Raw genomic sequence first — 12,968 nt, forward strand, 5'->3', positions numbered from 1 at the left:
GTGCGTGGAGACCTGGGGAAAAAGCAACACGGAGAAATCTACCCTCTAGAACTGAGAAAGAAGCGCAACAGAGGCTAGCTCAGGTGGCAATCTTTAAGCAAAAAAAATAAGATAAAAAAATACAATGGCGAGGAGACCCGGTCAAAAAGCAACCCTGAAAAAGGTACCCTCTGAAACTGAGGAAGCAGGGCAACAGTGCCTAGCTCAGGTGACAATCTTTAAGCAAAAGAAACACACAAGGGCGTGGGGAGCTGGCGAAAAGGCAACACTGAGAAATCCACCCTCTGAAACGGACGAAGATGGGCAACAGAGGCTAGCTCAGGTGGCAATCGTTAAGCAAAAGAAACACACAAGGGCGTGGAGACCTGGGGAAAAAGCAACACGGAGAAATCCACCCTCTGAAACTGAGGAAGATGGGCAAGAGAGGCTACCTCAGGTGGCAATCCTTAAGCAAAAACAAAGCACAAAGGCGTGGAGCCCTGGGACAAAGCAACCCTGAAATATCTACCCTCTGAAACTGAGGAACATGGGCAAGAGAGGCTAGCTCAGGTGGCAATCTTTAAGCAAAAGAAACACACAAGGGCGTGGAGACCTGGGGAAAAGGCAACACTGAGAAATCCACCCTCTGAAACGGACGAATATGGGCAACAGAGGCTAGCTCAGGTGGCAATCGTTAAGCAAAAACAAAACCCAAAGGCGTGGAGACCTGGGGAAAAAGCAACCCTGAAATATCTACCCTCTGAAACTGAGGAAGATGGGCAAGAGAGGCTGGCTTCAGGTGGCAATCGTTAAGCAAAAGAACACACAAGGGCGTGGAGACCTGGGGAAAAAGCAACATTCAGAAATCCACCCTCTGAAACTGAGGAAGATGGGCAACAGAGGCTAGCTCAGGTGGCAATCGTTAAGCCAAAGAAACACACAAGGGTGTGGAGACCTGGGGAAAAAGCAACACGGAGAAATCCACCCTCTGAAACTGACGAACATGGGCAAAAGAAGCTAGCTCAGGTTGCAACCTTTAAGCAGAAAAAAAACACATGGGCGTGCAGACCTGGCAAAAAAGCAACAGTGAGAAATCTACCCTCTGAAACCGACGAAGATGGGCAACAGAGGCTAGCTCAGGTGGCAATCTTTAAGGAAAAATAAAAGGAAGTGCGTGGAGACCTGGGGAAAAAGCAACACGGAGAAATCTACCCTCTAGAACTGAGAAAGAAGCGCAACAGAGGCTAGCTCAGGTGGCAATCTTTAAGCAAAAAAAATAAGATAAAAAAATACAATGGCGAGGAGACCCGGTGAAAAAGCAACCCTGAAAAAGGTACCCTCTGAAACTGAGGAAGCAGGGCAACAGTGCCTAGCTCAGGTGACAATCTTTAAGCAAAAGAAACACACAAGGGCGTGGGGAGCTGGCGAAAAGGCAACACTGAGAAATCCACCCTCTGAAACGGACGAAGATGGGCAACAGTGGCTACCTCAGGTGGCAATCGTTAAGCCAAAGAAACACACAAGGGTGTGGAGACCTGGGAAAAAGCAACACGGAGAAATCCACCCTCTGAAACTGAGGAACATGGGCAAAAGAAGCTAGCTCAGGTTGCAGCCTTCAAGCAGAAAAAAAAAAGACGCCAGGGCGTGGAGAGCTGGCGAAAAAGCAACACTGAGAAATCTACCCTCTGAAACCGAAGAAGATGGGCAACAGAGGCTAGCTCAGGTGGCAATCTTTAAGCAAAAAAAAAAAAAATAAAAAAATACAATGGCGAGGAGACCCGGTCAAAAAGCAACCCTGAAAAAGGTACCCTCTGAAACTGAGGAAGCAGCGCAACAGTGCCTAGCTCAGGTGACAATCTTTAAGCAAAAAAAAAAACAAAAAACAAAAAACAAAAAACAAAACCCACAATGGAGTGGAGACCCGGGGGAAATCAACACTGAAAAATACAAAACGAATGGAAGACCAATAGACAGAGCAGGCACTTTCACCTGGGGTGGAGGAGGTACGCATGGATGACCGATAAGCGCATGAAAAGATGTGAGCTGTTCCCTGGAAAAGCAAGTGAGAAAATTAGAGGGAGACATTGTGGGGACACATGGGTGAGACTGCCTTCTTCCAAATACCGGAACAGGATCAAACTGCTAGTCAGGTCGCGGAGAAGCCAAGTCAGTCACTCACGCCTCACTGGTGGTGAAGGGAAACGGTATGGCCTCTGTGAAAAAGGGCGTGGCGGGTTCCAAAACTGACACGCCGCGGAAACAACCACCGAAAGTGGCAACCTACATAAGCCTTTGGTGTATCTTGCCTCCTAAGAGCGTCTGTATGTAGCTGGAGCCTTGGGTCGTTAAGGCTTCCACAGTGATCTGTGGTGGGTGGGTGGGGGGGGGGGCCTTGGGCCTTGGGGGTCTCCGCTGGACCTCCAGGAAGTCAGCTTTTGTGGAGTCCCGTGAGTCCTTCCAGGGAGGGAGGCATCCAACCCGAGGGTGGTCTGGAGGGCACCACTCCCACCACTCCCGGGGGCTGGGGCGGGGGGCGGGGTGGGGGCTGCGGCCACGTTCCTGTTCATTCACACAGAATCCGGGGCATGAATGTTCTTAGCAGCTCTGTTCCACACAGCCCCACACTGGAAACCACACAGACGTCCTGCGAGTCCCATCCCTTGCTCATGTCGCCGGGGCTCCGGAGGAGGGCCACTCTGTAAAAGCGGCCGCCAGATGGCGCCCAACGACCGGCGCGGAGGGGTCAGCGGGAGGGAACCGGGTCACCAGCCAGCGAGAGTGCACAGCCTGAGCCCACCGCCGGGTCAGGTCTCTCTCTGTCTCTGTCTCTGTCTCTGTCTCTGTCTCTCTCTGTCTCTGTCTCTGTCTCTGTCTCTCTCTGTCTCTCTCTCTCTCTCTTTCTCTCTGGGCCCGCTTGGGGCGGCCGGGAGGTCACCACGTGAGGCCCCAGGGTGTCCACCTCGGAGCTCCCAGGCAGCACAGGGCAACCCTGGGCGCAGAAGGAGGTGTTGGAAAATCGGCGGGGAGGGGGGTGGGGTGGGTGGGCTTGCCAGGAAGGGGACAGACTCCCCACGTGACTTCTGGGCCGGGCCGGGCGCGGGGCTGCCGGCTGGCTGACGCGGACAGAGGTGGAAAAGTCCCCGGAGATGCCACGGGGCAGGCCGGGGCTGCCGGCCCCCGCTTCCCGGAGCGGCCCGAGCACTTCCCGGGCTCCCGGGAGGACTTAGAAAATCACGGCGGGGTGGGGGGTGGGGGTCGCTGTCAAACCGAAACCATGCACGTCATCAGAGAAGGACCGTGACGACGGAGGAATTGTCCGCAGTCTGTCAGGAATTGTGTGCAGCCTGTCACTTCCGGCCCAGAGGGTCTCTCTAAGGCAGACGGACAGACAGAGCCCACAAGTCGTAGAGGAAAGGACCGAGCCGCTTGGCCGCGGAAAAGTTTACAACACAAAACAGGTCTCCCTCCGCACGGGGCCACAGCAAAGCCCAAAGACGACACACGGGGGGGAGCATGGGTGCAGATGCACGTGTGGTGATAAGAATATGGATTTCAGCAGGGCTTCCCGTCCTCATCAACAAGCAGAAGCACCCAAATGGTGGGGGTTGGGGGGCAGAGACCTCACAGCCATTCCCTCCACAAATCGAGTTCCCCGGGACATCCTCACAGCGCCGTGCTGTGAGTGTGTGTGGGTGTTTAAAATGGAGTAAATGTGGACGTGGAACTGCTCCGTGAAACCAAAATAACAACAGTCGTAGATCTTCTTTGGTCATTTAGAAAATTCTTTTTTTTTTTTTTTTCCCCAGCGGTGCACGTATTTCCCTTCCAAAAAAGAAGAACGGGAAAGGAGATGTTAAAGGCAAGCAGAGAGAGGAAAACTGTTGCAAAACAAAAGCTGAGCTCCCGTCCGAGGGAGGCCTCCTCCATTGGAGGCCTAGGAAATCATTCTGACAAAATGGAGGATCTCTGTCTTTGGTGTCGATTCCCTCAGAGGTCAAGAGAAACCTTTTCCAATGTCTTTATCAGGAGGAGACTAGAAGTTAGAGAAAAGTATCCTTTCGGGAGTGAGAAAAACAAATTCTGATTTTGCATCAGCTTCCCTCCGATCTTGAAACTCATTGACTTGATTCCATTCTGTCGACGGAAATAATCCGGAACCAATCTATCCGTGAAAATCGGGGTGCGTTTATTCTGAGCTAAAATGTGAGGACTGTGGCCCGGGGCCTTTCTTCCCGAAGGAAGAGAGGGTGCCCGGGAAGTGGGGTGTACAGAGTGCTTCTAGACCCCCAGAGAGGACGTTTCACATAGGATCGAAAGGTCCCTTGGATGATAGTCGCGAGACTGCTCTGTCGGCACAGCGATCGACAGACACTGCTGGGTGGCAGGTCGGTTGTCTGGGCCTGGGTGGTCACAGGGGAGCCGGATGGTCAAAGGTGAGCGCAACCATCCGCTCCTAGCCTAAGGAAAGATGCCTCTCCTTAAGGAAAGGCCCGAGCACGGGGAAGCTGCTCCTTTCCCTTAAGGGCATTGGTTCTTGCCGTAGGAAATGTGTAAAGCGGATCTACGATGCGATGCGTGCTCGACGGCCACGTCAGGCCCTTTTCGAAAAACACTGTCAGGCCGAATTAGGCCGACACCCAATGGCTTCCTCATAGACTCCCATAGATCCTATCGCTCGCCATTTCTATCTGTCCACTCGTTCCAATTTTAGGCCACTTGACCACGAACAGGCCTTTTTCTCAGATTATTTTCCCCGTGAAACTTTGATCACCTTTTCACAGACAAAACGATCTTTACTTTTTAGGCCCTCTTGCCTGAAGGCAGCCATCTCACTTTCCTTGAACACAAAGATGTTTCCCATATTCACTTTTAGTGGCTTTTTGTTTTGTTTTGTTTTGTTTTGAGGACGATGAGCCCTGAGCTAACTGCTGCCAATCCTCCTCTTTTTGCCGAGGAAGGCTGGCCCTGAGCTCACCTCCGTGCCCATCTTCCTCTATTTCATATGTGGGACGCCTACCACCACGTGGCTCGCCCAGCGGTGCCACGTCCACCCCCGGGATCCGAACTGGCGAACCCCGGGCCGGCGAAGCGGAACAGGCACACTTAACCAGCGCGCCACCGGGCCGGCCTAGTGGCTTTCATCGCATTTGTTAAGTAGATTTTTTAACCCTCACGAACCTTAATTTTGGTGAAAACTAAGAAGCCAGCAATTAGGAACTGTCCTTCCCATGAGCATTCCGTCGCTTGGCCAATTTCTAAACACTTGGCCACTTTTAGAAACATGGGATTTCATAGGTTTATCTTTTCCTTCGCTTTATTTGATTTCATCTCACTTTAGTTTTTGGGTGAGGAAGATCGGCCCTCACAGAGCTAACGCCTGTTGCCAATCTTCCGTTTTTGTTTTCTTTTCCCCCCCTCCCGATTTTTCTCCCCCAATCCCCCCCATGACATAGTTGTCTATCTTAGTTGAGGGCCCTTCCAGTTGTGGCATGTGGGACGCCGCCTCCACACGGCCCGACGAGCGGTGCCGTGTCCGTGCCGTGCCCGGGATCTGAACCGGCAAAACCCTGGGCCGCCGAAGGGGAGCTTGTGAACTTAACCACTCGGCCACGGGGCCGCCCCCGTCCGTGGACTTTTTTATCACCTGATTTCACCTCGCAAAACTTCAAAGCTTCAAGTTATCAGAGAGGTTTGGGAAGTTGTTTTTATTAATTTAATTAATTTATTTTTCGAGGAAGACGAGCCCCGAGCTGACACCTGCTGCCAATTCTCCTCTTTTTGCCCCGGGAGAGTGGTCCCGAGCTAACATCCGTGCCCATCCCCCTCCCCTTGATAGGCGGGACGCTGACCACAGCGTGGCTCGCCAAGCGGCGCCACGTCCGCACCCTGGATCCGAACCTGCGAACCCCTGGCTGACAAAACGGAACGTGCGAACTTAACCGCTGTGCCGCCGGGCTGGCCCTTCGGGAAGTTATTTTCAGGACACGGGCCATAAACTAGAATCACCGCTACAGGTTTATCGGAGCGACATCAGCGTTCGTGGTGGATTGAGTCGTCCCCTCTGTCTCTCCCCTCCAGGGCACAACCAAAGGGACGTCTATCGACCCACCCACCAAGGATTCCCCCCCCCCCCCCCCGCACGGCACAGCAGGATGCCTGAGAGATCCACGCAGCCCTACAGCGGCAAGTCACATTCGCACAGTCAAAATTCAATGGCAGAGACAAAACGTTAAGGTCAGTGAGAGGGAAGAGAATAACCGGCCCAGGAGCAACGGTGTGAAGAACACGGAGAAGACGGGTCCTAGACGCCGGGGTCCCCGGAGCAGCGATTTCATCAGAGGCCCGCAAACGTCCACGATCTCCACACCACGTTTATGGCCGACTGCGTGCGTGGGTCCTTTGGAATCGACCAGGCTACCGTCCGGGCCACTTTGGGACATCGTGTCCAGCTGCCCCGAGCGGTGGAGCTGTCGTTCAAGTGTAAGATGGGGCCCGTCCGGGGAGAGAATGGGGACGGGGAAAGGGAGGCCGCGGGAAGTCACAGAGTCTGAGGTGTTCGGGGGAGACTGACTCTTCTGAAGTGGAGGTGGTAGAAGGAGAGCAGCAGGATTTTTGGATTTTTGTTCCCTCTGTTAGGTATCTGGGTCCGGAGGAGAGTGGGGCGGGGGGGGGGGGGCGGGTGGTGGTGGTGGTGGTGGGTGTGAGGCTGAGGCGGGGCTGGTGTTTCCTTTCCGAGTCAGGTGGAAGAGCTCCTCCAGTGGAGGTTTTTAGACAAGGGGTCTGGTCTGGCAGGATGGGAGGTTGCGGGTTGAGCCACAGGGGAATCTGTCGTAGCTCAGACTCGGGCCTTTGAAGAAATAGACAGAGAGAGGAGTTTTGCTCTGTCTGTCACCGCAGCCGGCACCTCAGGAGCAACAACAGGAGGCTTCCCGAATGAGTGAAGGGGCAGGAGCCAGCGTGCCCCGTGCCTCTCTCAGCCCTGCGCCGGCAGGGAAGGAAGCAGGCAGGCAGGCCTCAGGGCTACTCCCGTCCTACTGCCCGGTGGTCCCTGTCCCGGCCCCGCCCCCACTCTCCCCCTGACCCTCACCGCTCCCCAGCCCTCTTCTCAGCCAGAGAGGCGATGGGGGGGGGGCGGTGCGGTCCCAGAACAAGTTTCCTCTCATCCGCCATCATCTTGCCACCCTGACGACTTGGCCTGAGATCCGGCCTAGGCTGTACCCGTGTGTGGTTTTCCTGTGGACAAGGGGGCCGGTTCACCATTTCGGAAGAAACCCCTAGCCTTCCACTGCCGAGTCGCCAGCCTGGGAGGGGGGGGGGGGGGGGGGGGGGGGGGAGGTCAGGCCCATTCATTCCGATGGGCCTGGCGTCAGGGCTTCATTCAAGTGCAGGAAGCTCTCTCCCATGGCCTCGGGCTTTTTTCCATTGAACGGCTTTCTTCAATTCCCCCACCCTTAGGCCGCAGTCCACCAAGGGCCGGGAGGCAGGGAGGGGAGATGTTGGGGCAGGGTGGCTGTCTGAGAAACTCGCCTCATCTGGGGCAGAAAGAGTGCCCCCCTCCTTTCTCTAACCCTACTAGACTGCTTGAGGATCACGGACGGTTTGGCTCATCGATGAGCCCTGCGTTATGGGCCCGGCAAGCAAACTCCTAACGGGCAACCCGCCGCTCTAGGCGTGTGTGGGTTTTTTGATCTTTCACCTTCAAGTTCGCACGACATCGGTCCGTGTCCCCCGCCCCGGCTTCCCATGGGAAATCCTCCGTCTCTTTCCACAGACTCACTGGCGACTTCACACAGTGCCTGCCTCCTCCTCCTTAGGAAGGAAGGAAGGAAGGAAGGAAGGAAGGAAGGAAGGAAGGAAGGAAGGAAGGAAGGGAGGGGCTGACCCCGTGGCCGAGCGGTTGAGTTTGCACGCTCCGCTTCAGCGGCCCGGGGCTTGGAAGGTTCGGATCCTGGGCTCGGACACGGCACCGCTCATCAAACCACGCTGAGGTGGCGTCCCACACGGCAGAACCAGAGGGACCCTCAAAGAGAATATAGAACTAGGTACTGGGGTGCTCTGGGGAGAAGAAGAAGAAGGAGGAGGAATAAAAAGAAAAGAAAAGATTGGCAATGAGCTCGGGTGCCAGTCTTTAAAAAAAAAAAAAAAAAGAGGAAGAAAGATGGACAAACAGGAACGAATCCCACTGACGGCACCTCCAAATGGTGGGGGGCAGGGGGGTGGGGGGGGTGGGGAGTGGCATCATCGGGCCAAGGGTGACTCTAAGCGTGATCCCGCGGTTGTGTTATTTGACATTTTATCGAATCGATTTATTATTTTATTTTTGAGGAAGATGAGCCCTGAGCGAACATCTGCCACCAATCCTCCTCTGTCGGCCGAGGAAGACTGGCCCTGAGCTGACATCCGTGCCCATCCCCCTCTACTTTCCAGGTGGGACGCCTGCCACAGCGTGGCTCGCCAAGCGGTGCCGGGTCCTGCGCCCGGGATCCGGACCGGCGAACCCGGGGCCGGCGGAGCAGAACGTGCGAACTTCACCGCCGCGCCACCGGGCCGGCCCCCGGAGTTGTTTTGAAAATCCAGTAAGGGGCTGGCCCCGTGGCCGAGTGGTTAAGTTCGCGCGCTCCGCTGCAGGCAGCCCAGTGTTTCATCGGTTCGTTCGGATCCCGGGCGCGGACACGGCACTGCTCATCAAACCACGCTGAGGCGGCGTCCCACATACCACCGCTAGAAGGACCCACCGCGAAGAACACACAACTACGTACCGGGGGGCTTTGGGGAGAAAAAGGAAAGACAAAAAATAAAATCTTCCAAACTCCAATAAAACTTTGAGTGAAGACGACGAGGAGGATGCGAAACGTATCTCACGCCTCCGAGCCGAGCCGTCCGTTTAGGTTTAGGAAGGGGGACGAGGACCCTTTGTAAGCGACATCCCTTTTTAAGCACCATTCTAAACCACAGAACAGAACTCCCTCTCCTCGACCCGGAGCGAGGAGGTTCCTGGGTGTGTCAGAGAGGGTCACGTCCTCTGCAGCACGAACGAACCGCCAGGGTTCGGCCACGGGAAAGAATTTCTTCCTCTCCAGGGGGACTAAAAGTCACCGACGGCAGCGGGCGTAGGTGCTATCCTTCCCGTCCAGGAAAGGCAGGGAGAACTTCAGCCGTGAAGAGAAGGAGGTCTTCCTCACTCCCCGTTTTGGGAGGGCCCCTTTGGCAGGGGAGTTTTGTCTCCTGATTTCAAGTCAGGAAGAAAAGGGAGAGAGAGAGAGAGAGAGAGAGAGAGAGAGAGTGTGTGTCCTTCTCGTGCCAGGTCGGTCTGAGGGGGACCTCCTCTGGTTTCCTCCCTTCCCAGGGAACGCCGTTCGCTCCTTCTTCTAGAAAAAGCTCCCAAAGCACCACCGCCCAGGATGGTCGACCTACGCCCATTGTCCCTCCTTTCCCAATCATTTCTACCGCGACAGAGGGACAGAGGCCCCTGCCCCATCCCCATCCCCACCCCCACCCCCATCGCCTGCCTCCTTGATGGCCAAAGGAGCTGCCTCTGAGAATGGAACGGGGCTTGGAAACCTTCTAGAGGGGTGACTCTCACCTGCCTGCCTGCTGGGAAAAGCACCACGCTGTCCATCGGACTGCTCTTTTGGGCAAACGTAGGCGTGCCACATAGCGATCGACAGCTATGGCGGGGGGGGGGGGCGGGGTGGCGTGGTGGTGCCCAGGATCCACGACACGTGACGGCTGCGGAGCACGACAGCCCTAAGACCTTGAGGGAGACGGGGTGGCGCGTGAATCCTTTCGGAACGAGAACGACAGGAAACGCTGACGGGGACGTGTTCTCCTCTCGAGAACACACCAACGCCTCGCACGGTGTCTGACCCGGGGTGCCTCTGACTTTTGTCATCAGAGACGATCCTCTCGACCGCCCCTCACGCTTTGGGGAAAAGGGGAGAGGGACTCGGTAGCACGGGAAAAGCCATCCATCCGCCCTTCCTTTCCGTCTTCACGGCTCCTTCTCGTGGAAAACGAGGAAGCCATCCGGAGGAACGGAACACTGACCCGGGCCAAAGCGTGGCCCAGCCTGAGCCTCCAAAACCTTCTGCTAAGTGAGAGGTGCCAGACATCCAAGGCGACCTACGTTGCGATTCCACACAGAGGAGAGAGCTAGAACGGTCCAACCCTAGAGGGCGACAGCAGATGGCGGCGGCGGCGGCGGCGGCAGCGGTGGTGGTGATCGTGGTGGGGCAGATCCGGGAGTGGGGCCGTTTTTTCTTTCGGGGGGAGGGGATGGAAACGGAAACCTTCTGGAAATAGATAGCCATGACGGATGCGCCACCTTGGGGAGAGAGACTCCCGAAGGCCACTGGCTTGTGCCCCGTGGAAAGGATGGATTCGGTGGGATGGGAATTCTACCTCCGTGTAGAGCGTGTGGTAAACCACGAGGTAGGTGGGTGGGTGGGTGGGTGGGTGGCCTCCCTGCCTCGCCTCCACCTAGACGTCCACACACAGAGACCGACGAGGGAGGGAGGGAGGGAGGGAGGGAGGGAGGGAGGGAGGGAGGGAGGGAGAGAGACAAGATGGACAGAGGCCGAGGCCGAGGCCGAGGCAGTGAGCGAGTAAGTGATCGACCCTGGCCATAGGGATTCCTCAGAGGGCGTCTCTTGGCTCCCCAAACGAAGAATGTGTGTGGAGATCGAGAAAGATCACCGACCTAGGAGAACCAGCAAGACTTCCTCACCCGCCAGAGAGCCGCTGGGCCCCTGCCGTCCCTGCCACCGCCACCCCTACCCCTCGCCTTTGGCAGCGACGCCAACGAAAGGCAGGCAGACGAGTGGGAGAGTCGTGTGGTGGTGTCCCCCAAGGAAGGTGGGTCCATGCCGACGAGCGGTCGTCGGCGTGTGGAAAAGCCAGAGGCGGGCTGACTAGAAGGAGGGCGTCCTGGAGGAAGGGGCCAGGGTGTGAGGGAGAGAGGCCTGTTCCTCTTCCCCTGTCGGTCCCAAGTCAGGGGCCCAAAGGAGGAAAGCTGTCCGTTCCTTTCCGACTCGGACGGTTCGGGCGGAACCGACCGATCCCCGCGGCGGCGCAGTCGGGGCTTTCTGGACCAGAACCCCTCTCTCTGTCGCCTTTCGACCACACGCACGCTTTAGAGGCCAAGGGAAAATGGATCGGGTCTCTCTGTCTCTCTCCCTAGAAAACAAGGGGCCGGGGGCCGAGCCCGTGGACGAACGGTCAAGTAGCGCCCCCCACCCCGGCCCCCGGCTTCGACGGCCCAGGTTTTCACCGGTTCGGATCCTGGGCGCAGCCCCAGACCCAGCATCGCCCTTCAAGCCACGCCGAGGCGGCGTCCCACATAGCAGAAACGCGAAAGACCTACCACTGGAACCTACAACTATGGACGGGACGGGACGGGACGGGGCGGGGCGGGGCGGGGCGGGGCGGGGGTGGGGGGGGCGGCTTTGGGGAGCAGGAAGAAAGAAAAAATAAAAGAAACACAAGGACGGTCATCGCGATAGTTCTTTCCACTTCCATCCATATGTTAACAGGACCCAAGTTTCCCGACCTCCATTTGGATGTATGTTAACTAAATGGAGAAGCTATTCAAAGGACTCCTCTAAAGAAGTCCACGTTCTTCTTTCTAAATGATAATGAAAATCATTGTCACCACCGCTCTTCCGACCCTCCATGTCCAGACGGCCTCCCGCCCCTCCCCTATCCCCAACTCCCGCCCCGCCCCGCGCCGACCCCCGACCCCGGCATTCTCCACGCCCACCTTTCCCTCTCCACTCCTACCCCCCCCCCGTCCCCCGCCGCCCGGGACACCGCACCCCGCGCCCCCCCCCCCCCAATCCAGGCCGGGCCACCTGGTCGACCTCCTCGAACACTATATAAGAGGATGCCGGGCAGCAGGTGGCGCCCGACAAGCGGCCTCCTCACCGGCCGGACGGATCAGCCTCGCGGGGGCGGGCGATGGGGAGGCGTTCGTCCAGGTCAGGTCAGGTCGGGGGAGGGAGGATGCCGCGCCGGCCGGCCTGGTGCGTGGCCTGGTCCCGATCCACCCCGCGTCTCGTTTCTCGGGCCGGGACGAGTACAGGCGGGGAGGCCGACTCGGTCACGGAAAGCGGCCTTGGGGAGGTTTTGGCGAACGTCCCTGTCCCGGGGCCGTCTGCCGACTAGGGGACGGAGTCCTCCTCCATGCTCCTTCTCGCCCCCAGTCGGGCGGGTTGTGGGTCGCGCGGTCGACTTGGCCATTTCCCCGGAGGCATCCTGCCTGCCGGGGCTCCCTCCCTCGGGCCGGTGCGAGCGGTCCTCGGGCGGCCCGGGAATTTGGGCCGCAGCGAACGAACGAACGAAGCCCGTCCCTCCTGCGTCGGCACCGATGAGACACAGCCCTGGTGGATGGAGCCGCTTTCCTCGGGTTTCCTTTTGCTTTCGGCCGCTGCTGCCACCAAACCTCCCTAAACGATAGGAATGAAAACGGGAACCGTTGGCATAATAAAAGCGTTTTGGTTGGCGTGTTTCTTGGCTTTTGGGGACTCGAGAGGTATGATGGATGATCTCCGATTGACGTTGGGAAGGTCTATTTCATCCCAGTCGCACGAACCCCGAAAACGTGGCGGCTGGACGAGGGAGGGAGGGAGGGAGGGAGGGAGGGAGGGAGGGAGGCCAACCACGGGATTTCCGCACGACCAGCTGATGGACACGAGCGCCCCGTGAGCCGGGCGGAGGGCAGCCGCCCGGGTCTCGCAGCTACGTGCCCGCGGAACCCTCGGGACTGCGAGAAGCCGGAGCGACCCGCAGCCATGTGGCGCTCGGCGCGGACATCTGGTCGACCCGCGCGCCACGGGACCCGGGGCCCGAGTCCGGGCCGGGCCGCCGGTCGACCCGGCAGGGCGGCTGCCCCGGGGGCCTCGCGGCTGCTCGTCCGCAGCCTCCAGGGAGCCCTCGGGGCTCCGAGAAGGCCGAGCGCCCCGCGGCCCCACGGCCCCGCGGCGCTCGGTGCG

General features: G+C 57.8%; 1 long non-coding RNA gene across 1 annotated transcript; it reads left to right on the plus strand.

Annotated features, from left to right (window-relative positions):
- The first annotated feature begins 2,729 nt into the window (after positions 1–2,729).
- Positions 2,730–8,021, plus strand: LOC139044479 (uncharacterized). The gene is made up of 3 exons (XR_011501433.1): positions 2,730–2,782; positions 6,058–6,459; positions 7,751–8,021. It is a non-coding gene; the product is annotated as an uncharacterized lncRNA (long non-coding RNA).
- The last annotated feature ends 4,947 nt before the right edge of the window (positions 8,022–12,968 follow it).

This window comes from Equus asinus, unplaced genomic scaffold (assembly GCF_041296235.1).
Source record: "Equus asinus isolate D_3611 breed Donkey unplaced genomic scaffold, EquAss-T2T_v2 contig_815, whole genome shotgun sequence".
Lineage (NCBI taxonomy): Eukaryota > Metazoa > Chordata > Mammalia > Perissodactyla > Equidae > Equus > Equus asinus.